General features: G+C 38.0%; 1 protein-coding gene across 1 annotated transcript in view; it reads right to left on the bottom strand.

Moving 5' to 3' along the window:
- DPYD (dihydropyrimidine dehydrogenase) overlaps positions 1–26,111 on the bottom strand; it is a 361,479-nt gene that overhangs the window by 197,803 nt on the left and 137,565 nt on the right. The window lies entirely within an intron of this gene.

Below are 26,111 nucleotides of genomic sequence, written 5' to 3'. Positions count from 1 at the left end.
TGATCTATCAGAGTATTTTCAACAGGGCCTTGACTTTCATATTTACATCTAAAAACCCATAATATTATCAAAGTATGCTAATTAAGAATTACATACTGAAATGGACTAAATGTCAACAATTTTTCTAAGAAAACACACTAGAACCGAGGAGTCCTCAGAGCAAGCAGGCAGAACTGGAGCATGCAAAGCAATCTGTGTTCCCTCCATTCTCAGGCATGGATGGCAGCAGACTAATCTTTCTCCTCTTTGAGACATACTGGTCTGGAAAACCCCAATAACACCACGTTAGTGTCAACAACAAAGCAAGATTGTACTTTGAGGAGTGCTGTTCCAAATAGGGAAGGTTTAGGGCCTTTTTGTATTACTGAAGCAGCAAAAATCTGTCTCATTACAGCATAAGATCAGGACTTAGTCATAAGAAAGCTTAGGATTTTTTCATGAGTCATCTGATATGAGGGAAATTTCTTAAACCTCTAGATCCCTGAATGAAGTTACTATAATACAAGAAAGAAAAAAAAGTATATTTTTAGCTTTCACAGTTTCAGTGAAGAAAATTCAAACATGCTCTCAGTGAATTCAAAAGGCTTACAAGCCAAAAAGCAAATAAAGAAATCTTGAAATTTTTGCATTTCAAAAATCCCATGTTATTGAGCACTTTCTTGATCTCTATTTATCAAAAAAATCATGATTCAGTTGCTGAACACCTGACTTTCAAAACACCACTGATCTATAGTTGGATATTGAGAAAAATAAGGTTAGAAAATACTAGCACGTACTGAACTTCAAGACCTTTGAATGCTGTACTTCCTGGGTAGACTGGAATATCAGCTAATGAAGAATGAATAATGGATATCTTAAGAGGCTGCCAGAAATACTTAGTGCTATTGGAAGGACAATATGTAAAATGCATTAAAGAAATTTTTAAAACTGCATAGGTTTTCCTGTATGTATATATTGCAAAATCATCTATGGCAAGAAGACTACCTTGGAAAAAGCTCTCAGTGACTGGCTACAGGCAGAGGACAGAGTAATGCAACTAGTTCTACTGAGGTATCCGTAAACCAGCTCAGAGGCCTCAGTTTACTCTTGGGAGAAACACTCTTGTTATTAGTGAGAAGTGCAGCCTGCATTAAAGATAATTTCCTTTCTACCTAACGTCTATCCCCATTCAAAAACAAGGAGAAACCCTCACAAATATTTTTTTTCCACTTATTTTTGCTGCTTTTATGGGCAAAAGGAAATGAAAATGATTTCGTCTCTAACAGCATCAGTAATTTAGCTCCCATAGGCTGAAGAAAGAGTAGAATTAAGGGAATGTTGCAATGTTCATGGTTCAGGTTCATCACTAGTTCAGTGTCACTGAAATCAAAGGAGGTGGATTAAGAATGCATTGGATTCAATAACGTTTAGCCTGGCTGATATGACCAAAAAAAAGCCTAAGAGGTAGTCAGTATACATGGTATTTTCTGCTATTTACTTTACTATTTTCATTTTGCTGAACACTCCATGAAAACCAAATTGCAATATTTACATTTGAAGGAAATGCAGGAGGTTTTTCTCTTATACCTATAAACACTGGCACAGTTTCAAGCTCTTTGCTAAGCATCTACTGGAAGTTGTACTGGATTCTGATGTATGTCCTTTTGCTGTTTAGTATTTGCCATTATAATGATTGCATTTAATTTTGTTAAAATAGAGAGATCGAGTACTTCTTAAAGCCACTAGGCTAGCTAAGAAAGAGGCAGTCAGAGGCAGACAAACAGAGAAAGAGATCAAGAACTGATAAGATCCACTTTAGAGAGACACCATTTCATAATAAATGGCCACCCTACAGAAGTATGCTTTACAGACAGATCAAATATTGATAAATAGCCAACAGCCTCTCGGGAGAGAGAACATTTCACAAAAAAAATGCTGTAGAGGAAAAATGTAGTTTCGAGCAAATGGTTTTAGAGAAGAAATAAAATTTAAAAAACACCAGTCATCTATGAAAGACACAATTTAGGTCAAAATAATGAACCAAGAGAAATACCCTTTGAAGATAAATCAGAGAGATCCTTTAGCAAAAGGGAATTCACACACTAGTACAAAATAGCCAGGAGCCACCCAAGAAAAAAATGCTTAGAAAAACATGAGGTCTTTCCCCTAGGTTTTAGGCTGAAGCCGATGGTAGTCAGTTTTCTGCTCTCCAAAGCCACCTGCAAGCCATCTAAAAGGCTTTTTTATTTATTACTTGGTCTATCTTTCACTATTCTAGGTGTCCTGTCTTTAAATAACCTATATGAAAATCTAGTGATAACAATTATTTCCTTCACCTGCACTGAAGAACAACTCTTCTGAAGGGCAACCAGGAAGAGGCAGCCTAGAAAGACAATTCCCCTGGTGTTGTTCGGATGGACTCTGCACACCCCCACACAAGCAGAGGGCTATGCCCAGCCCCCTGCCTTCTGCAGCCAAAGCCTTGGACTTCCTGAAGCCTCAGTTCCTTTACCTGCTGATGCCAGGGAACAAGCTACTGAAGCAACCGATTTCCAAACCACACAATGAAGCCTCATAGGCTGTGGAAAACTATGTGTACTAAGAACAGAGAAAGTAGAAACATCGTGAAAATAACAGCTTGCATGACAGATCTAGTTCAGCTTTGCAAAAGGTAATCTAGACAGCCCCAATCTGGGTTAGGTACAGCATAGAAAGCAATTCATCTCTATTCCTGACCCTCTGGTTTGCTAGGCCCTGCTTTCATCTCCAGATGCTCCAGCTATCTCTCAGTAAGCATCACACTCTTAGTATGAAGCCCTTTTTCCTTCTTTCCTTCATTTGATCCCCACAACCCCTTGTCCAGTGGGCTATACCTCAGCGTCAGTGTCTCTCCCATGTCTGACATACCATATACTTTCCAAAGTCATTAGCCACTATAGCAGTGGCTTTAGAAAACACAGACTTTAACCTCCCATTTTTATATGCTTTATATATACATATAAATATATACATGCATATATATATATATTAGAAAAAACAACATCCGCTTCCTATCAAGATCTTGTACTCTTTGTTTTCACAATACTGATACATGTTAATTTTCTTAACTGGAGGGGTTAAGTCCATCGTCTCCATTTAACGAGATAGAATTTAGATCCTCTCACAATTCCCTAGTCCAGACGAAATATGAATCGCTAAACGATTAGAGTCAATTTGTCAGACGTACAAGGCAACATACAAGAGTGATGCATACACAATGTAAGGGATTGGCATGCAGAGCAATGCACCTAGTCCACTTGGTTGCTGCACCAAATAAATCAAGGCACGTCAACACATCAATCAGCTAAGTCTAAAAAGGAAACAAATACTGCTGCTATTACTGTAACTATTAGCCTGGTCTGGAAAGGAAAACTAAAGTGGGAGTAGAGGCACAGCATATCTCTCCTATTTTGATCAAATCTCCTCTCCCCAGAAACAGGAATGCCTTCTGAACCTGAACTCATTGTTTGGATTACTTAAATCTGACATGTTTGGGCAGATTTGCAGTTTCAAATGAACTTCTCAGCCAGTCCTAATAACTGACATACAAAATAAGCCCTCGTCCTTGGTAAGGGTCAAATGCAGCTTTCACTGGCAGCTGACTGAAAACAAATCTCCGGACAAAAAAAATGGAGCTGAAGTTGAAGTGTAAATATATAGTAGCCTACAGGGACAACACTTACTAGAGCATTGTGAGGTTTTCTGTTTTTCCTCATATCAAACACTGAAAAGTTTGGTTAGCTTCATTTTTAATTGTGATAGTACCACATTTTGGAAAAACTTAAGCTGGACCAGGCAAACGAATGAGGAGCTAGGATCTTTCATGCAATATTCCCTCTCTTTGCATTCTTAGCTGTTGCTATCCTGACAGCAGGGAGTTTTCAAGATGAGCACTGGCTGAATTGTTTTTACCAACCCCTTACTTTCAGGTAAAAATGTAAATTCAGGCTGGTGAATGCAATCTGTGTTTGAATATACCAAGAACTATTTTTTTAAAAGCCAAGACACGCTATTTTGACATTTTTTATAATGAATCTTTCAACTTTGTTTCAAAATAACATTACATTTATAAATTTGTCCAAATTGAATTCAAAAGAAAACAAAGAAAATTGGATTCACTGGCCATGCACATCCCATTTTCTATCTTATAAAATCAGCAAACCAAAACCAACATCAGCCCCATTCACCAATTTATGGGACTTTTTTTTTTTTTTTAATTTTCTCATATCATACAAATATGGAGCATTAGGTAGAGATTTAGAGGGTAGAGCAGTCTTTCCACCTTTTGCTATATCCATGAAAACCTAAGTCATGTTTCAGAGTTAAAGAAGAATTTGAAAAACCACATTTACAGGGAAAGATCTTGTTCTGCCCTTCCCAGCCTCCACAACAGGGATCTACTGAGGAAGGAGGGCCTAGGAGATCCTAGGACTAGATGGAAAGCCTTGAACTGTCAGAATCTACTGAGAATGAGGAGGAAAATGCGTGAATCTCGTAAGAAACTGGATGTGGGCAGAAGAAACGTGATTAGCTGTGTATCTGCTCTGGTGGCAATGAAAGCCTCCTGAAATAATACCTGAGAGGCTAAGCCCATACAATCTGAGACCCAGCCTGCTAATCAGCATAAGAAATTTGAACACAGCCCAGTAATGAGGCAGCACAGGTTCTGCACCAGCAACATCTCACCTTTGGCCAGCTTGAGGAATAGGAATAACAAGTTGTGTCCACTCATGTGCCCTGGGCAAAGGAGCCATGGAAGACTGATGGACAGAGTGTGATATAAATTTTAGAGAGGAACTGACATAGTCTGATAAGTTATTTTTTTAACAATATTTGTTCATATGTGTTTTTTTATTTTCCTAAAAAGATGTGTTGAAGTAGATACAGAGCTAAGATAATTGCCCTCTAAATTTCTAAATCCACCATTTCCCTTCCGAAAGGGTCCTTTTGAATTAACAGAAAAGTACCCATTTTGTCCCATCTCCCTGTCCTTTTATGCACTGAGTGTTCCAACTTGCTCCTTGTGTTACCATATAAAAGTATTTCAGATGTAACACTTCTGATAGCATTTCACACTTACCCAGAGACTTGCAGCTACAGGTACCATATGGTCAGAGTGTGACTACAAAGGTGCATGGCAGAGAAGAAAGAACATATTGTAAATTCCAAGCACATAATCATCCTTTAATATTTCTGAATGCTCTGTTCTTCTTCAACAAGCCTAGTTTGTGGTCTGGGGAAATGGAGATCAAAATCTATGTATTTAAAGCAGTTTTATTTTATGTCACACTATCCACGAATTGTATAACTTGGACCATGAGTTTTAAGTACATTAAAGTATTTTCTTGAAAGACAACATTGAAACAGTAAATTCTCATAACTGTCAAATTTACAGTTTTCCCTAGACATGACAGAACCTATTTGTATGCAGTGGCATATGCTCTACCTATTTGTTTATAAGAATTTACATTCATTCATATCAATATTGATAACATTGCTGTCCATGGATCAATATTACACAACAATTTAGATATGAACTATACTGAAATGCATGATCCAAAATATGGTTCCTAAGCTGTGCCACATAGCTGATTATATTAAATGCACCATTACAATTCGTGCTATAACATCCATCAGAAATGGAACAGAAAGCCATTGGTATCTAAAGTGTTACTTTCTGTACATTTTTAAAAGTTTGATTCTGAAAGACTAAATGCCCAGTAAAGTTGCAAATGCTCTGCAGGTGCCCAGCTTCTCTCAAGGTCAGTCCATTAGTGATTAACACATTAGTAAATACTTTTGAGGCTTGTATTTTTAAAGGATCTCTCTCATTTTGCTGGAGATTTTTTTTATGGTGGCAGCTTGTTACTTCCTGTTGTGAGGTTCAATAGAGTATGTTTTCTAGGTGGCTGATTTTTTTTTGTTTGCTATGTATGTCGATGGAGATAAGTGTTTTAATTACTTTTTTAATGTCTATGCTTTTGTATTTTCTTCCTCTCTCCGTTTATTTCCTGCTGTTGAGATTACTGCCTCATCTCCACAGCAGGTGGCTCTTTCAAATTTGTTTTCTTTGTAAGCCTGGTAGATTTATTTTGTAATATAACTGCTCCTTTTTACTGTTTTTTATTAATGATTTCTTTACTTTGGAATAGGTACACTTGCAAGGTTTGTAGGAGTAATTTCCTAATGATGGCTAAAGGCCTTGTTCATAGAAAAAGGGAAAAAAGTAAAAGAACTACCAGACACTTGGGTTAGCCTTTTCTTACCCTCAAGTTAGAATGAACACTGTGTACAGCATATGTGAAAGAACACCCTTCACATCTATCAACAAGAGCCATACACAACTGCTGCAGTGCATTCCAAGTTGAACAGCTATGTCCATACCATAATGTCTTTTAAAAACATCTGAATCAGTAGCTGAACCTGGAAGTAATGCAGTCTGTAGGTCTCACACCCTACTTTGTTGCTAAATTAAGACACAGAGACAAGGATCTGAGCTCTTGCAAATGGTATTGAAATAACAGGAATGAAGTATTCAGATCAGCCAGAACAAAATTTGTTCTTACAATCCGATTTCTCTTTGAAGCCAATTGTCCAATCCCAGTTCATATGTAGCCAAAATTTCACAAGAGCTAGACATCAGAAACTGCAGATGGGAATCACAGGCAGAGTTTAGAATCAATCCATGTGAGTGATGGAAATTAGGATTATGACCACGCAATCAGTGTTGTATGTCTGAGCCTGGATTACAAAACACTGCAGCCTTGTGGTCTGTCCTCACAACATTTAGTGGTCCCATGATCAGATTAGATTGACATCTAATGTTGACCAAAATGTCCAAAGGTGAACCATAATTCATTAGCCCCATCAAACGTAGAGTCCACCCATAATTTCGTTATACCGTAATCAGTCCAGCTTTTCTCAAGGCTTTAGTCTACACTCCACAGCCTCCCTCTAGTCTTAATTACTCTTCTTAATTTTATTACAGTCAACATATGGGACCTGCACTTCAAATATTATTGGGGTAACACTCAGGTATGACTAAGGTAATGCATTTTAGTGAAAATCATCAGTGTTTCAAGATGATTAAACAAAGATCTGGAGAAATTATGGGGTGATTTTGCAGTTCTCAATATCTGGGTATTCAATTAACCGCCATAAAGATTTTCAACTCCCGGTTTGACTTCAGCACTTACCCTCTAAAAACACTCTTTTAAAATGCATACCTCAGAACTGAAGCATACGGTATCACTAAGTGTTTTTAAAACATAATTCTTTAAAGGACACACTAGAAGAAGTGATACTAGGTTGGACAAAGATATACAGCTTCCTAAACTAAGGAACAGATGGTAATTCTAGCCTTTCTTCTCAGGTTGGAAACTGATAATGTTGCTCATATTTGAAGTAACAGTCAAATTGAGGATGCTAGGAAGGTAGATGGTAGTCCTGGTGAAAGGACTTGCTGAAATGTGAAGATTACTATGAAGTAAACCTCATCATAGAGAAGGATGAATGCAGAAGTCTGCTTACCTTCCCTCTGGTTCTGTTCTGCCTGGTATTGTTTATTGCAGGACTTAAAGCACTGAAACAGTTTGCCATGAATCTTGATTTGTAGAACATAAGAGTTCTGTAAATTGTAATACAGAGTAACTGAAGAAACATCTGCTGTAAAAAATAAAGTGGAATACTGCTGCAAATCTTTCTTATGTCATCTTGGTAACATTTATTATACTGGCGACAAATCTAAAAAGGTCACTAGCAAAAATGCATTTAGTAGTCTCAGTCAAATCCATCTCTAACATAATAATGCACCATTCCACCCAGGAAAAGAGCTTGCTCCAGTCTGCTTACAATAGAGCTGAACTGGATTTTTAGTCCTGACTGGAACTCGGTCACTTCTCACCTCTGGCATAAGCTGTCATTATTCAGGAGCATCCTTGAACCGGCATAGCAGGGATGCTGAAGTTTAAGATCTGACATGCTAATGTTGTCAGTTCCTTTCCCTCTTCCTTCTACAAGTTTGTTCCTTGCATTAACATGCCAAAGGAAACACACAGGGGGGCTGTGTCTCCTCCAGACACCAGCCAGATACTATTTGTCAGTGTGATATGCTGCACCACAGTAGAGGAGAAGAAACCGGCCCCAATGCTTACTCTTGTTCAGTAAACTGTGCTGAAGTGAAATGGCCACAAAAGCAAGATCACCTCCTTGGTGACTGTCTATCAGTAACTTGAAGGACACAAAAAATCTATCATCTCAGAAACCATATGTCACAGTAAAGTAATTTTCATATAGTATAGAAAATCCGAATATGTAGAAGCGAAAGCAAAATAAACTGGATGGAGAGATTGGGAGCGACAGACTCCTGAAAAGAAAGCAGAAAATATTACAATAGCTGTTTGCAATAGAAACAACATCTTTCCTCAAGTAGATTTATTATAACTTACCTGTCTAATATGTCCAGTTTATAGGCAGTCATTCTAGCACATTGGAATAATCAAAGCCAATGAAAATTTACAAAGGGAAAATCAAATGTTAGCATAGAAAAGATCTCTTCAAATTAATGTTTTATTTCAAAAAAATTGGGAAAAAATCTTGAAACGCTGGATCAATAGAAGCTACATATGGTAAATATGCAGGGAATGGATAAAATGAGAACAAAACTGATGGAAAACATTCACAAAGAAAAAAACAGAAACGCTTAGTTGGCTTCACAAAGAAAAATAAATACTAGGCCTCTACACTGTTGCAAAGCAACAGCTGAAAAAAAGTCTATCAAAAGCAGCAAATTTCATCCTGTGGAAATATATGAGGAATAATTAAGTCATTGATATTCTGGAATAATACCTTTGGTCAGATCTCAGGCACTGTACAGCAAGGAAATTGCAATGAGGTGTACTGAGACAACATCAACTTGTACTAGCTAAAATCGTCCTGTACTTTTGATATAATAGTAATATAATAGCTGATAGGTGGTATCAAAGTGTTACAATCATAAACACTGATTTTTATAATATTGTTTCCTAAATTTGATGGAATATAACAGTAAAGAATCACAGAAATACCTAACTAAAGCCGTTTCTCTTAAACCCACTACTATTACTCTGTTGCATGCTACTTCCATAGCTTCCAGTCTATTTGAATATAGTGACTATGAAACAACAGGCTGGATCACTTACAGCTTTGCACTCTATATAACTGTATCTATATTAAATACTTATAAAAATCTTACTTATCCAGGAAAAAAATCCCACACACTCAATAATACTTGCAAAATATAGGACTTTCTGGTTATTCCTATTTTTAAAACATAACAAGGATTCACCCAAAGCTTTTTTTTTTTAATGTAAAAGTCTTCAGTGTAAACCAGCAATGTCTTCCAAATGCTACTGAATAATTACCACTCTATCTGAAATTTCAATATAGGAAATAAATATTGTTTCCCAGTTCTTTGTTAACATATTATATTGTCTTATCTTAAATCTTAGAATATTAATACACTGGTTTTGTCTACATGGAAGAACAAAAAGATGCTATAAAGCTTATTCAGTAATTGCTCCCATATCGTTCCACCTACACTGCATTTTTGAATCACTTCAGGTAAACCATCTCTACATATATTTTAAAATGATGCCTCAAAAAAAGACTTCTAAACATTATTCATTTTTCTGCAGCACAGATCTACAACTGAAAACCTATCATCAGTGCATTCTGATGAAAAGGTAATAATTAAATCTTTTTTTCCTCTTCTTCTACAGCGCATTATTTGACCTATGATAAAACAACCTATCAAATTTCCATTTATTATTTCTACCTGAAGGGCTTTGCCAGCTCACACAAACATAAATCTCCATTTGTCAGATTTAAACTGTACCTGTCCCAGCTGCTATGAGGGTTCATAGCTCTTGTCCCTTAAAAATTACCAAATAGCATCAAGCGACATAACCTCCCTCCAGCCTTCACTGACCCTTGCAATCAATAATATTTGTAACCTGTATGCGCACAGTTAAGTAGAACAGAAGCTGTGCACTATCCCAGTTAACCACATTGAGCTGTGATACTAAAATCTGCTCCCTTGTGTCTCCTGTGATCAATTTTAATCTCTGGACCAAGAATAAAAGAATGCAGTCCCTTGTTTCCGAATTCATCTGAAACGGATGTTACAGATTTGTAGGTCTGCACAGGAGCTGTGGATTTAATACCACCAGCAGTTCAAGGAAAGAACACATCTAAGCTATCATTCATTCTCATTATCCTCAGTGTATTTTGGATCTTCAGAAGACAGTACAAAACACAGGAAAATGCACATGCACTGACTTAAAGCAAGCTCACTCTGTTAAAATACCATCAGGTAAGTTATTTGTTAGAGCTGTATCCATTACTGCCACTGCAGGTAAGGTGGAGGTCAGTCATTCCATTATGATTACTTTGTTTAAAGGTTTACAAATAGACTGCCAATATTCGTTCCTTCTGGAAATGTGTCATATATAGTAAATTAAACAGAAATTCCCTAGAAATTATAAAGCCGAGTTCTGCTCTGTTAAAAAGAAACAATTATTATGGAAAGAAAGAGTAATTCAGGTTTCTGATGGTATTTGTTCTCTCACCTCCAAATTAATTTTATTTAAAGGAAGGCAAATTTGCCAGCCAATTAGTCTAATTAGACAATGGTGTCTGAATGTAGAACAGGAAGAAAGCAACTTTAGAATCCTGCTCTGGTAGAAAAAGTGCTTTTTGAATGTCACACTACCAGAATGCATGTTTCCAGAGTTCTCGTAACTGCATATTTATAGGCTTGGCTATATCGGCTCCTCATCAGCAGCTCCAGTGCCATGAATCATCTATCAAAACATTTGAGAAGACTTTCTTACTCATTTCTTTAAAGCAATATTCTGAAGAGACACTTTCAACATGATTATGCTCCAGTGTTCACTATCAATTAAGAAAAACAGCACACAGAGTTTTATAATTACAGGTGAATAACAAGTATGCATCGTCAGAGGCTTTATCTTCTCAGATTGTCACATGCTGTGTGTCAGTACAGAGTACACTGCAACAAATATGACATTCTTGTAACATGCTGGAGGGTCAATGAGCTTTCTCACTCAGGTCATTTACCCACTTCACATCGGTGTCCTTATCATTAAGCACGTATTTATCTGCCTTTCCTTTTAAAAGCAGCCGTAGCAAGGAGTTTTATGTAAATATCCTGTTAAAGTGATATTCTCCTATACAAGTAGATCAGCTGAGAAACATTAAACCAACTATATAGCTACCCCTGCATACTTTCACATACTGGAAATAACTAAGCAAGGTCATACTTTGACCAGACCCTATTCTGAGTAAGGGTCGACGACAGAAAGAAGTCATAAATTGTCTAAAGTTTTTTTAATCCATTAATTACATCTGAATTCCTTTTCCAACATCAGCATATGTTGTATTTCATATGAAATTTTATTCAAAGACAGAGTGTCTTTATTAACTAATTATACCATTTTCATCAAGTGCCTGAATTTTCCTTGGGTGTTTCACATTCTGCTGACAGAGCACTAAATCTGGTACTTTGGGTCAGAAATACAATGCAGTTGAACCTCAGATGCTGTAAAGCTACTATCTGGAAAACGAACAGAGAAATGATGGTGAAGATCTCCAAATGCCTCCTGAACGCCCCACAGTCAAGAACGTGAAGTGAAACATTGTCACTGAAGATTATGGGTCAGGTACTTGGCTTGTGGGTGCAGAAATCTGCACAGGCACGCACACAGGCTCCCTCCTTCTCTTAAGCTTATTCTTTTGGTGGCCAAGTAAAAAATTCAAAATGGGAAATTTATATTTCTTATGTTAAGTAACTAATTTTTGTGATACTTAAAGCATCAAAGAGGTAGGAACCTCCGTCCCTTTTCAGTTCATGAAGAGATGGCCATGTCCAGAGAGATGACTGTTTCAGAGTTAAAACTAGATGCCCCAAATTGCCCGCAGCCAATGTGCAATACTGCCAAGAGAGCGTATGCTTCCCCTGACACGGCATCCAACCTGTACTAATGTTAGTCCAGCCACACAAACGTACCAAGGAATGAGCATGAGTCCTTAACGTCTTCTTGGTGCATATTTTTGTATTTGCAGTACTACAGCAGGAAGACTCTCTCCCAGTGGAGTTTCAAATGGTAACAAAAACGAGAAGCATCTGATCAATAAATAGAAAATCAAGTTACACGGTCCCAACAGGTCCCTCTAACAAGGATTTCTCTCTGAAATGTTCATGCTTGTCTAATGCTGCTGCTTTTAATCCTTTCACACCAGTGGGTCCTACATGCTTACATTAGTGCTAATGTAAAACAAATGAACATTTTATACAACGATATCCACTCTCCCCAAGTAAAGGGGTTAACACCAAAGTAAGCTTTAGGAATGTAAATTATTTTCCCCGTGTGGCTGAAAAACTACATGAGTTGTTCATTTAAAAATTATTAGCATATAAAATCATTATTATCTCTGCAGTTAATGTACAGTTCACTGACAACGTTTTGGACCATTACAATTAAGAAAGGCAGCATCTTTAATGAAGTTACAAACCACATTGTTTATTAAATAGCAAATTGTATCTTTAATTACTTTAAATATTATAATCCGATGAAAAATTATTTCATAAACCTCAAGACAAATTATGTCAGAGATGGAGTATGCATTTTGTTCCTCTGAATCCTAAACAGCACTTTCAATTTGCTTACAGGTTTCTGTTGTATGCAAATCTGCTCTTGAAATTGCTTTCAAGTGCCTAAATCCAATGCCACTAGCATAAATTTCAGAAGCAGTTTGTGCTATTCTTTCTTTTTAAAACAGATTTAATTTTTGTCATATGTAGAATTTGGTAGTTCTAGTAAATGCAGCTTTTCTATTAATCCTCACGGGGCAAACTGAAGATAGGTTTCTGTGGGGGTCCCGAAATCAGGCTCATTGAAATAACGACTGTTTGGGGGTCTACTGTATTTTATTATTTCGCTGTTCTACTTTGAGCTAAAAGATAACTTTTGTTCAAAACTGTCAAGGGCTTTGAGGATATGCTATAATGTCAACAACCACATACTGAGGTAATTTTAAATATTCCATCTTTTTTTATACAAAGTAATCTCTGTACCCTGTCAAGACACTTTTTGCTGTCTGTCCAGTATTAGACCTACCTGCTTGATGTGCTGGCCACTATCTGACAGAGGCCGAGTGCTGCACAATTAAAGAAAAAGCTTAGGTTTTCACAGTATTAGGCCCTTCACTGTGCTTTGGATCAAACCTAGACCAAAGTCAGTATGAAAACGCATTGATTTCTGTATCACTAAAACAAAATTAATACATTCAACTTCAATTATGTCAACATCAACTTGCCACTGAATATTTTGACACTGTTTGGAAATCCTCAGCTATCAGATTTTCTCGGGCAATCAATGAATCAGGAAAGCACAGAGATTATCTTCAATTCCTTTATGCTAAAAAATTGCTACATTCCATCTATGTCTTCTGTAGCAGAAATATTGTCCATGCAAATCATGAAGAGAGACTGAAGAGAAACAATTATTCAGTGTAATACTACAATAGCAAAACTGATTTTAAAAAGCACCAAACTTTTTTTTTTTTTAAAGCTTCTGCCAGTGGTCAATAACTGATATTATATAATTATACATAATTATAAAATACAGTCATTGATAACATGTTATTTAGAGTCAAAACAAAAATACAATGAAGATCAAAAGATAATAAACATGCTTACTTGCACAATTAGTACAAAAACTTTTGAATGTGTGTGCTGGTTTTGGCTGGGATAGAGTTAATTCTCTTCACAGTAGCTAGTATGGGGCTATGTTTTGGATTTGTGCTGGAAACAGTGTTGATAATACAGGGATGTTTTCGCTGTTGCTGAGCAGCGCTTACACAGAGTCAAGGCCTTTTCTGCTTCTCACCCCACCCCACCAGCGAGGAGGCTGCGGGTGCACAAGAAGCTGGGAGGGGACACAGCCGGGACAGCTGACCCCAACTGCCCAAAGGGATATTCCATACCATAGGACATCATGCTCAGCATATAAAGCTGGGGGAAGAAGAAGGAAGGGGGGGATGTTCAGAGTGATGGCATTTGTCTTACCAAGTCACCGTTACGCGTGATGGAGCCCTGCTTTCCTGGGGATGGCTGAACACCTGCCTGCCGATGGGAAGTGGTGAATGAATTCCTGGTTTTGCTTTGCTTGTGTGCGCGGCTTTTGCTTTCCCTATTAAACTGTCTTTATCTCAACCCATGAGTTTTCTCACTTTTACCCTTCTGATTCTCTCCCCCATCCCACCGGGGGGGGGAATGGGGGGGGGGGGGGGGCGGGTGGTGAGCAAGTGGCTGTGTGGTGCTTAGCTGCTGGCTGGGGTTAAACCACGACAACATGGAAATCTGTTCAGAAACATACTTGGCAGTCTTTTGGGACTACCTATGTGCCAGAAGAAAAACCTAGCTGGGATTTGTAGGCAAGTTGGGTAGTGAAAGTCAGATACATTTGTGAAAGCACTTGCAACAAAATCAAGTTTTGAAAAAGGTTTCCCTGCAGAAATCCAACATTAACCGTAACACAGTTAAAGGTGTTATGGACCAAACTGAATACAGTACTTGAAACAAAGCCCTTCCTGAGTGTGCACCTAAATACTCTGGTTGATTTGGGCCTAAGTATCTTCGGGATCCATACCTTGTCTTCCAAAAGATCTGTGTGTCTGTACATTACTGACATGCTATTTAGCAGAGAGACTGCCTTGGAGGCAAAGAACCTCAGGAGTGCCAGGAGATTTTCAGAGCAAGCCTTCTTACGTATTCAAAGATCTTCAAAACCCGACTGGATACAGTCCTAGGCAACCTGCTCTAGCTGACCCTGCTTTGAGCTGGGGGGCTAGACTAGACAATCTCCAAAGGTCCCTTCCAACTATTTTATGATTCTATACCCCCCGGTTGAGGTCCTAAGCCATAGAAAGATTTCTGAATTTTTTATCTGGGATTTGAAAAATCCACTAATACAGTTAGGTAAAAGAAAAGCAAAGCATTCCCTGTTAGGGCATAGGTACCAGATATTCACAGAAAATTAAGAGAAATTCACAGGCATCTACAGGCATTTTCCACAGGCCCTATATGTTTCTATTGGTTACAGAGCTCTCCTAGCCAGTGGCAGTATACTAGGAATCAGACCCTTTCTTCATCTACCCATGCTACAAAGAAACAAAGCTCAGGGACAGAGAACTAGAAAACAGCTCTCACACAAGGCTGGAAAGTTAATTTTTGAAACTTCTTCATTCCAAAACCTCCTTCCATGCTTCCATTTAGTACCATACATACTTGTTTGCAGAAACCACATCTTGCCACTCAGAGTCCCTTTCCCAGTAAGTGATGGAGTTGGCCTTGTCTCACTCGACAAAAATACTCACTAATCTTGTAAAATAGGAGTGTAGGACAAGGCCAAGGACTTCAAATCAAAAACTGAAGACAGTTTTCCTCCATTCTCAGATTATTTAAGTTATTAGTATTTAAAAACAACTTCTCAAATATCACTACCTACAGTCGCGGATATTTGCAACATGTAAGAACAGTAATTCTACCTCTAATGTAATTTTCTAACAGGTTACAACTGATACTGCTTGATACTGGAGCTTCCTTAAAGTCCATGTAAAAATCCCACCATGCAGACGGAAAATCTTGATTTGTACATCCACTGCCCTATTGACAAAATTGTCTTTCAGAAGTTCGGCATCACCAAATCAGTTATAACAAACCAAGCCTTTCACACCAATATTTTTAAAGATAAATTAGTTTTGCTTCACATATAAAATTAGACCATGCCTACTTGAACACTTGCCACAAAATGACTTTAATTAACCTTAGCAACAGCAACAGTTGTGTGAGAAGAGACTCGGATAAACAGAATCCTCTGCTAAAAAAAAAAAAAAAAAATCTACCTCTGACTTTTGCATTCTGGTAACCACCACTTTATTTCTGATTATAGTACACAGATAAGTAGAAAACAAGTATTCACTTATGCATTCAAATGCAAAATCAGATCTGCATGTTAAAGGTATAGCATGTGCGATGAAAACTATCAATCAGCTTGATAACCCTGCACTGACAATCACATCACCAAGCATATGCACAGATACAGCTCCATACCTGTAAGTACAGGTCTTACCAAAAGCTCATGCCCTCATATTTTTGGAGGGAGGATTAGGATTATAACATCTCTTGAGTCTGCAATCAAATGCTGAGCAGATATATATTTACTTATCAGACAGTTGCTTTTTTTCATGGTCATCTCTATCACCAATTTAACAGAAAAGAAAAAGCCATTTGCAGAGACTCATAGCTCAGGGACAAAGTAATGAATTAAGCCACATTTCAGAATATTTGAATGAAGAAACTGTTGAAGGGGCAATAAACAAAACTATTTCTAAATGCAGTCTTTGCAAGATAAAAAGAGATTACTATTGAGGCACCATAGGGCAGGTTTGGGGGACTTTGCTATTTACTTATTCATTCATTCATTCATTCATTCACACAGATAGTTTAGAACACTGTACTGAAACCAAAATTCCTAATTACATAGATTTTACAGAATAGGGGAATATTAATTAATAAATAGTAAATCATACATCCAACTAAGATTACTTAAAAACCTGGAAAAAGATAAACAGAACGATGCACTCAGCAAATGGAGCCATCAGAAACATACCATAAATGCAATGCTATCATGACATTGAAGAAGAAAGGAAGAAAACAGAATATTTAAAATTTCTGAAGCCTTGTAATTAAATGTATAACAAATGCAGCACGCAGAATTTCTGGCTGTACTGCAAGAGCCATAAAATTTATAAAATGAAGTTAGTGATATTATAGCAACACCTTCCAATTTTCATTGCATGTAGAAATGCAAATCAGTTAGGCAGACAGCAAGCTATACTCCACGCTTGGTTGCATGAGTTATTTCGATACCAATAGTAACAAATAGCACTTATGCTTCATAGTGCTTTCTATTTTCAAGGTGCTACACAAACAGTCAATCCTCAAAATATCCAGTATCCAGATAACAGATAAACATTTATCCCTGCACTTCACAGATGTGCAAAGAAATTTAAGTGATTTGCTGAGGATCATACATTAGAAGCAAGGTTGTGATGGCTCTTGGGCATTCACACAATAGGATTTTAAAATGCTGGAACAGTGGATCTTTCATAACCAGAATCTTTATAGTCCAGGAAGCATACAGACTACTTCCTGCCTACGACACTGCTAGTGCAAGCACTGTCTTAACAGTTATCTCCTTGCAATTGAGCTCTGGAGACACCCAGACCACCTGTGCCCTACACAGGAATCAAGGTGCTGAGAGAAGTGGGCAATGTCCTTGAAAGGCCACTTTCTACGGTCTTAGAAAGGCCTTGGAGACTGGAGGAGCTCCTCAATGACTAGAGACAGGAATCAAGCCTCCAACATCTATTAATTATTGTAAAATGCTTATTTTTGCAACTGTTTTCCCTTCCTTGTTTTAAGGAGATGGATCATATCTACAGGCCATGTCACATCATAGCTATTTTGCCAGTAGCCTGTACAGAGTGGACACAGGTAGAAATACTCGCACATATTGGCGGGCAGCTACGCCCTCTGTCTTTGGGAAACACGTGAATGCTAATATTAAAAACCTAGGAATAATACATTGTCAAAGGATTATTCAGAGAGCAAATCAAAATTAGCACCTAATTAAAAGTCCCCCTATTTCCACCGACTCCACACAGAGCAGTAAGAGTTCAGCTGCAGAAGCAGAGCGGGAGGTGACTATTTAATGAACTGTGCATTTGAATGAGATGGTCATTTGGTGTCAGCACAGACAATGGCAACCTTCCTTCATGATTACTAGTTTCCACTATTTGACTTTTTTTGGACATGCCTAATTATACATCTTCTCTTACCTGTCACCTAGCAACCTTAGCTGTGATTTAATTATGTTTTGGAAAAAAACCAACCCACTGTATCAATACACTTATTCTTTGAGTTGAATAAGTAATGTAATCAAAATCGATGTAAAAATCCTCAAAATACACACATTTCCACATCTTTCAACTTATTACAGCTGACCAGTCAGGAGAGGTATTTATATAAATACTTCTTTTTTTTTAACTTTAGATCTTACTTATTTGGTGTATGTAACAAACAATATTTTACAAAGAACAGAAAGGAACCAAATTCAGCAAAACACATCTATTCCATTCATTTGTTCTTTTTCTTTAAAGAAAAAACTGACATCTATGTTATCAAAGGAAATAAACTATTGCAAATGTGGTTAAAACATCTAGATGAGCTTTTTGCTTTATTTTAATCCTTTCCATTTTTATCATCTTTATAGATATTGCTCATGTCTTTCAGCTTTTATTTCTTCAATTTGGGGTTTTTTTCAGTTTATGCATTCTATTATATCTAATTTTTCTTCCTTTATATTTCCTTAATTTTTTCAGTTCCATTTCCTTGTCAATATATTTTTCTTGTTTGCCTTCCCTTTATCTACTATTTTTTTCCAACTGTCCCTCATTTTTTGCAGGGTTTTCCCCTTCAGCCTTTCCTTTCCAGGCTCACATCGCCAGTGTTGTCTCTGGAGCAGCTGAAAGTAACAAGACTGAAACACCACTTGCCTAGGGGCCCAGGGATTTGTCAGCTACAAGATGCTTTGGAGAAAATGTTTTCTTATAACTTTGTTATATCATTGCCTTAAAAAATGCCAGGAGAACTTAAAGCATTTCAGGTTGGTACTTTAAAATATAGATAATATGTATTTTAAAAAAAAACACTACCAAACAACACAAAAACCGGAAAAACTTTTTCTAGCAAAGTAGTAAGTCTAGTGGAGAAGTAATACCTTGCATTTGATGATTTCAAACTTTTTCAATCTGTAGATCACTATAAGGGATTAATGGGGCTGTGGAACTGGCTCACTGAAGAAGTTATGATGTTGTAACAGCTGTATATGGCAGTATCTGTCATTGACTGCTATACTGTAGAAAGCGTGGAGATGGCATGAACATACCTGATACCAGTGAAAAATATCATATGTACTTTCGGCAGGTGTCCCTTTGGCTTAAAATTCTACATTAAAAAGATATGGAGCTAATTTTATAAATTTTTTTTCTGCATAAAGCAAGTGCTTTGAGCATTTTTTTCTCCCTATAACTTTTCTACAATATCATAGGTTGTTGTACTGCAAGCATTTACACTCATACCGAAGTCCATGCACTGCAAGTTAAAGTGGTCTGTTGACACTGTCTGTTGAGGTAAACCCCGAGTCAAGACCAAGTTTGCTTCCTATATGGAAGGCAAGCTCTCCCTCAAGCAAATCTTGTTCATACATCAGTCATTCAGACAGGACACAGAGCGTGGCGTCTGTAGTCACTCCAGACACTGCATCAGAACTGTGTAGACATAGCCATAAATGCCAATGGAATTACTTACATTGCGTAAAGTGAAGTCTGTGCATAAGCTTTTGTGAGAACAAGGCCTAACGTTGTTTTTAACACAAAAACATTTTACACAACTCCTCCCACACTTCTTAAAACTGCATCCCTAATTATGGAGTGTGGAGATCTACTATAAGTGATTGATGTTGTTTTGTATGTTGTTATGGAAACAAACCAAGTAGGAGTCTCTGCTTTGCGTATAGAATTTCGAGTCAGATTTTACAGTAAATAGCTAAGCTTTCCAGTGTATAAGCAACAACACCATATGGCCATTAATCTCCACCCAAAGACTATGTCCTCACTTGCCTCTACTTGTTAAAATTAAGGTCTTTCCAGGAATAGAGTAAAAATCAATGGACCTGCTCCATCCTGTCACTGGTCAGTGAGCAACAAAACATGGTCGTCTCAATTAGGGACAGTTTATAAGTGTGAACATTTGACAAACTCAATCAAAACATTCATAAGAAAGCAATGTTTAAATCAAACTTGAGCTGACAAATTCTGCAGCTGTCAGGACAGAACACCTGCCCTGGGGATGCTACAGCCATACACAGGAATTTATGGAATGTAAGTTCCTATCAAATAAATGACATATCTAAGTTAAAAGATACTAATTTCTAAAGTATTATTTTGGTATTGAACATGTGTGATGTGGGTACCTTCCAAACAAAAAGGAGACCAGTGTTCCCTAAGGAACTTACTATTCAATAAACAGAGGTTTGCAAAAAGGTTGCGAGTAAGATGAAAGGTGAAAGCCACATGAAGAAAGAAAACATCAAAGGGGTATTGTTTAGTAAGAAAATAACAACGTTAATTTTGCTTCTGTGGGAGTTACATTACCTGGATAGACCAGGTCATGATTCCTGTCCTAATAATTTTCGGTTTGTGCATATAGAGATAAACTTCAGCACTGCATATCTGAATCCAGCCCCGTGTTGTGGCTGTCTCCTCTCCCTGCACCTGACAATGGGACCAACTATCCCTTTCCTTTGGCTCTCCTCCAAAGACGACTGTAATTCCACAAGGACCCTCTCTGCCACCAAGAGGCATTACTGATTACCTTAGCTCTTACTTTGTACGCTCCTGGACAGGTTCCCAAGCAGATAAAAATGTTCTCCCCAGCGTCTCCCTAGCATCCACTTCCTGATGAACTGCGGTACCAAACAAATCACTGGTAAACTTAGTTGCTACCCGTTCACACATAAGTGGAAGTCCAGTGGTTTCCTGCCTTGCCCGCACCTTTGTCCCTTCTTGGAGTCACGCCAGAAGCACTCCTGGATTTGCCCAAAGTGATCACTACTAGCCCAAACACAACAATCGCTACAGGTGGCTGTTTCCTGGCTGCCAAGCGGTATCAGACAGGCCTCAATTGGCCTCAGAGACATGCACCTTGATCAAGTCAAAACCTGTCCTGCCATTAAGGCCCATCAGCAAACTCCAGCAACAGAGGGTCCTTCATTTGGGTCCAATGCACCTTCTCAAACACACCACAAATCTGCCTTTTCAATATCGCATTGGTTCCTTGTCAAAAAGCCAGCCACTCCACCCCCACAAGGCATGACAACTTCCCTTACATCCCCAGGAGCTGCAGGAGGGGAATGGAAAATGCCCCGGCCCTGCTTCATCACCTCTTATTCTCGCTCTTGATTCTACCACTGATCCCATTTTTTCTTGCTCATATTTTTGCTCTGAGTGAGTGTAATGTCACTCTGGTTAGGGTGACAACCTTCCTCACCCATTCCTGACCAAGAGACACTACTGCCTGGGAAAACACTAATAATGAGCCTCTTCTGACATTGGATGTTTATGCTGCCCTAGCGCCCTTTGCTGCATCCCTGGGTGATTTCTAACCAGGCCTTAATGTGATTCCATTAGTTATCCTGCAGCTTTGGGGACATCTAATATATACCCTGTTTAAGTGTGTACAGCTATGGTTATAACCCCTACAGTCCTCCGCTGCCTCCTCCTAACTCTTCTTACTACTAATTCAGATATCAGGCTGGAATCTGGCTGAAGGACAGGGCTTAAATATCCTTCCTGGTGCACAGAACAACAGTTTGTCCATCATCTGAATAAGCGCTGCAAAGTGTCTTTACAATGAAGCGTTCAAGAGGACTAGGCAAAATAAACAGTAATCTTTTGTTCAGGCTTGTTTGCCTGAGCAATGTTTTACAACCTTTGGGCCAAGTTTCTCTTTTTATATCAGAAGGGAAAGCAATGCCATTTAGATGGCACAGAAGGTGAATCACAGGACTTGTAAAATTACAGAGGCAGGTAATAAGAATATTATAGGGTGTTTCATAGGTGATATAATTGCAGTTATTTTTGATAATAAAAATCCATTGAAATTAGGATTTGAATTACGCATAAATGTAGCCATAGGGCTGTGCTTCTAAAATCTCAGCTGAGTACTCGATTCTCATCTAAAAGTGAAACCAGGACTGAATAACCAGCAGCCAATGCTACTCCTCTACAGTAAGAATAACTAATACAGAGGGAGTGAAATGAAAAGAGCTAGCAATGCATTTCCCCCCCAGCATATCAAGCAGGTTTTCATACGGAAGCAGTGGTCATCAATCACTACCTCATTACCAACCTGTCATCTGGGTTTAGGCTAAATGTATTCTGGCTTGCTGCCATACTAAATGTTCAATGAAACATCCTTAAGGCTCTCTACAAGTTCAGCTGAAGTCGCACATGCTATACATCAAAGAGGAACATTAGCGTTATCATAGCTTAATAAATAGTGCCATTCTGGCAATGTAATCCTATGTTCTAGAGCTATCTTCCATTCCCAGTATTATACTGCTTAAGTAAACAATCTTGCTGTCTTGTGTGAAGTTTATTTAGTGATAAATGCATGTAAAGATAATTAGTCATACTGTTATAGATACACTTCCATCCCAGCTGAAGAACATGAGCAAAAATAGCATAGGATTTTAAAAGCACACAATGACATAATGAACTTTATCTTGAAGCATTAGTTCATAATTCTTGCATATTGTAGTTTATTATCCAAGTTTCACTGCATTGGAAAACAATGATGACAGTTGAAGGACCTCAAATCAATGTCTTTTCAAAATAACACTGGCTTGAATACGGGACTTTTGCATACCCCTGGGATGCAACACAGCCACTAAGATGACTGCAAAATATATTTCAACAGCTGTGAATACTACTTGCTTTGGGAATAACCCCTGACTTAAGCAAGGATACTTATGATTAGTCATTCATTTCCATGCACACTTGGAGCACTAAGTCCTGAATCTGTTCTCAAATTTAAAAATGCCAATAAAACATACATCTAGATTCTAAAGTGGCAGAAGCTTCAAAAGGCACCTTAAAGCAAAGCCTAATAACATGTTTTTATAAATGTGAATCAGTTTAGCCACTTAAAATTATTTTCAAATAATGAAAAATCATCTAGAAATTTAAGAATACTTTTTTTGTCCTTGTATAAAAACTTTCATTTATAAACATTACATTTGCTATGCAATCAGGCCCTACCTGTTCCTTAACTAAAATATGAGAAATGGTTCCAATATGTTCAGTCACAGATTTTCCAAATGATTTTAAGTATGTAGCAGGAAACTTGTCTTGACGAGTAAGCTGGGCTTGTTCTATGCAAAACCCATTGAACTTAAACCATCGATCCAAGCCCTTACTTATACCTGACGCTGTTCGTTCCCCATTGTGTATTGATCTAAATAAAACAGGAGCTGCACCAACCCTTGACATAAGTACAGCTGGTAAGGGAGAAAAATCACGAGTCAGCATCCTTCCTTTACTAATATAGATGTAAAGAAAAAGTTACCTACCAAAGAGTGCTCCCCACGTTGCAGTAAGTCAAAAGAAGTTGGGAACACTTTTCAATAAGTAAAGAAAAAAAATTGCATGGTGTTTGGATGGTGTCCTTGAGAAAGGATGGCAGAAGATGCTGTTTTCAGAGTGCATATCCTGCTTGGCAATAACAATGCTGGATGCAGAGTCCTTCTCCCACATGTTCACTGAGGCATACGTACACGAGGAAAGGCAATTCACTTTTTTAACTAAAGTTCTGACAAGCTGGAGAGAGAGGCTGCTAAAAGATTCTTTGGTCTGAATCAAAAGCTCCCTTTCCTGTTCTGTTGCCTCTTCTTCTAAGCCACTTAACTAGAAGTCAGTCTTGGGACAAATTTGGTTGTCTGTGGAGTCTTAGCATCAAAGACTGGATTTCCGGATATACATCTGGAGAATGAACTTGTCCTTTCAACTCTGAGTTGTCTCGCTTTTTGCTTGCCTATTCCACAACCTTTAAGTTCTCTTGTGCCATTAAGGCAAGGTCTCTGCTACAAAACGGTGACGCTGAAATAGTTGCATTTAGTGCTTAGAAAAGGTGAGATGTCAAGAAGCAGTACTAGTTGCACAGTTCTGGCATTCCTGAGAGCAATAAGAGTGTATTTTGTGCAGTTCCTGCCCAGGACTGCAAGAAAAAGCCATGATAAGGTTTTCCTTTTACTTTTTCTATTTCTGCATATATACAAAGGGCCAGATATCAAAGTTGCTGTTAATAGTGTGTAATAATGTAGCTTAAAAAGCTTACACAGATTTAATTTAAGCCAAACATTAGATGCAAAACACATGGCTTCCATCAACTGCTTTAGTAATAACTTCAGTGGAAACGAGATCAGATTTTATATTCTTAAAAGCTATACATTGTTAGACTGTACTTTTTTTTTTTTTTTTTACAAAGATACTAAAGAAAAAGTATGCAAAAAAATAAATGTTGCATGTGAAAATCTCACTAGATCCTTGATAAAACCAAGACTGTTCTCATAGGACCACAGCACTAAACAGTTCTGTCCTTAACCCTAACCTTAACTCAGTGGCATTTTAGAGGTCTCCTACAACACTGTTAGCCAGCTTAATTCAGAAGCTGAAAGTAATCACTAAACACGTCAACAATGAAAAAGGGCATTAAAAGATTTATCAATTAAAGTTGTACTATCATTTTCTTGTGTATTCGGTGCACAACAAGGGAAGCGGAAAAACTGTGCTTGGCTTTCTACATATCTTTTTTTATAAAAGCAGCCTGCAAATGGGCTTGCAGCAGGTCTGTCCTCTTCCATGACTGATAGCTTATAGACTTAGCTGCCTGACCAAGGAATTTGGATCGAGATCCTTCAGTGCAGAAATTATCATATAAACAACGCTTCTGACAGCTTTTGCTTCTGAAATTTCAATGTGGCTGCTAGACTAAATTATTGGAACATCCATGTAGCATTACTATAAATTCTAATTATCTACTTCTTTAGGTTTGTTTGGTTTGGGTTTTTTTTTCCCCCTCTCCCTATAAATATACATGGGTCAGGATCCTGTGAGAGCTCAGAGGACTTGGTGTCCAGCTGTTCCTCCATATGTTCTCTAGGCCAACACCTGCTGCAGAGATACTACCAAGACCTCATGGCTGGCAAGCTGCTCTAATTCCACTCAGCTTGTAGGTTGAAAGGTCACTCCTTTAATGTAGTCATTTTGTGGCTTCCACATTAAAGAGAGGGAGTTGCTATCACTGCTGGAGCTCTATTTTATGAAATCCAGTGACAGTAAAACCAGATGCCCTCTACTTTCATAATTGCTTTAACTGTCTAGTACATCTTAGAAAAATAACTTCTAGGGCCTGATGAGAGGACGAGCCAACCTCTCCACGAACAAGAGAGCCTTCTAACTCAAAGCTATGACATTACTCAAGGACCCTAAAGAACTGGCTGAAGGCATGGTCCGAGGACAAGATTAATTTTCTCTTCTTTTTATTTCAGAGATACTATGAAAAGAGAATTGAAGATAAAGAGGCTTTTTTTCTACTCTCTATATCCCACTATAGAGGAGCCCGTAAGATCAAAACAAGATGAAGAACAGAGTAGAAAAGGCTGTATGTGAAGAAAGCAAATGCTATGAATAGAATCTAACAGGATCTTAAACAAAACTTTAGATAAACAATGATGACCCTAAGTAACTAAATACAATGTGACTACCATGCTGTGGCCCTTCAGCACTAAATTCCACAGACAAATCAGGGTGTGAAAATAGGTTCAGGGGACATAGCAGTACATCATCCAATTTTAGTAAAAACTGGCACACCTTATTAAAAACTTTACCAGGTTATACTTTCTTTACACAACAGGAAAACATGTCTTTTTTCTGGCTGGAGTTTATACACACTGAACTAATCAGTGCCGAATCCCAAGAGGAAAAATATTTTAGATGCCTACTGAATTAGAACAGAAAAGTAAGAAAGTGGATAAGGTATACCCAAATAACAGGTGTAGATTTATGGAACAGCTTAGACCAGAATTTCCAAATATTCCCCATTGCAGAGAAGTGCTCCACAGTCACTGACCTGGCATAAGATGAGAAAATGGGAAAGCAGGCTGTACCTTTCCACTGTCCCACCTTACCTATTTCCAAAACTAGAGAAAAGGCAGTTTTCTCTAACTCGGGAGTCAGGGCACTCCAACTTGTCTGAACCCACGTTGCAGTTTCACAGAGGTGAGACTGCACCATCATTAGTTCTACGTGATCCAAACTCCGTGGCAGCTCTGAATAGAACCAAGGGA

The sequence above is a fragment of the Gymnogyps californianus genome, chromosome 8 (assembly GCF_018139145.2).
Source record: "Gymnogyps californianus isolate 813 chromosome 8, ASM1813914v2, whole genome shotgun sequence".
Classification (NCBI taxonomy): Eukaryota; Metazoa; Chordata; class Aves; order Accipitriformes; family Cathartidae; genus Gymnogyps; species Gymnogyps californianus.
The sequence above is the reverse complement of the archived record's forward strand: the minus strand, read 5'-3'. Positions and strand labels throughout refer to the sequence as shown.